The 1,387-nt window shown below is 34.6% G+C and overlaps 1 pseudogene; it reads left to right on the top strand.

Annotated features, from left to right (window-relative positions):
• The first annotated feature begins 764 nt into the window (after positions 1-764).
• Positions 765-1,387, top strand: part of LOC110428867 (6,7,8-trihydroxycoumarin synthase pseudogene) — a 1,347-nt pseudogene continuing 724 nt past the window's right edge.

Here is a 1,387-nt window from a genome sequence, read left to right as displayed (position 1 = left end):
AAAGAAAGAAAAAACGTGTCTTCATGATTCATCATAGCAAACAACATTAGAATAGCAATAGGCAAGCATCATTTTCAGTACATATCGAACTGCAGCAAATCCATAGACTGATAGACATGAAAGTAACAGCAATTTTATTTTCCTGTTGCCAAATAGTTTAACGTACAGCGAAAGTTTGAATTATGATACTCGAAGAGATCATTAAATATATTACCAGATGCCTTATCTAATATTTGTGTAATTAAGTCAGTTCCGTTTAATTTTTTTTTTAGAAATTCTCCATAATTTATTTTCGACGTAATTAAGTACTATATATCAATCATTATCAAAGACAAATTATTTAAATATATTTTAAACGTGTTCGTATTTTATTTGGAGATCATCAATTTAAACTTGTTTAATCCAATTGTATCTTTCATCTTAATTTGGAGCTTAATCACAAAAAAGCCGACAAGGACTGTTAGATAGTGAGTCAATATTACCATGTGAAGTTGAAGGTACTCCAATAATTGCAATGCAATGATTAAATAAATAGTAAATGCAATTAAGATAATTATAATTTTTGGGCCATTACTACAGTCCCATAATGTAAAAGGATTTCAATACGCGCAATGCAATCATTTTTTCTTTTAAAGATGAATTTTATTAACCACTAACGGATGTGTCATTGTTAGCCTCTAATTATAATTGTCAGAGACTTTCATTAGCATTAAGGACCGATACAAAACAAATTACAAAGATCAAGGTGCTCAAAGACTTTGGCAGTTACACTAAACAGACAGTAGCCGAAAGCACAAAGTCGAGCTGCCTGAACAAAACCTGGCCCCAGACCAAGAAGATGCAATCATAAACAAAACCACACCATTTAATAACTATCTAAAATCAAGACATTAGAAAGCAACCCTGAACGATTTTCGCATCCCAAAACAATATTTGCGGATTTCTCATGCTAGACTTGGGACATGATCACATGAGCTATTGGGCCCAAACTGAAGTACTCTTTGTTCGTCGTTGATGGTTCGTGGCCCTCGACGGTCTGTCATGCTATACTTTCCTTATTAATGTCCCCTTCAAACGCCTGTTGATCTTGAGGTAAAGAAGCAATTTTCAAATATTTTACGGTTGGAAGTGTCGGCTAATTAGTCTATATAAGCAGACTCTTGCTCTCTATTTTCACAAGTTGCTCCATCAATCTAGTAGATCATAATGGTCGTTTTGCTGTTCTTTGTTCTAGCCCTCCCCAGCCTCCTCCTATTCATTCTCCTAAAACAAAGAAACAATGGAAATATTCTTCTTCCCCCTTGTCCGCCGGGTCTTCCCTTGATCGGTCACTTACACATGCAAATTCTAGATAACTCAGCCCCTTATATTTTTTTTTGGAAACTCT

Source organism: Theobroma umbraticum, unplaced genomic scaffold, assembly GCF_002168275.2.
Source record: "Theobroma umbraticum cultivar Fairchild unplaced genomic scaffold, ASM216827v3 scaffold_4036.0, whole genome shotgun sequence".
Classification (NCBI taxonomy): domain Eukaryota; kingdom Viridiplantae; phylum Streptophyta; class Magnoliopsida; order Malvales; family Malvaceae; genus Theobroma; species Theobroma umbraticum.
This window is presented reverse-complemented; position numbering and strand designations above follow the sequence as displayed.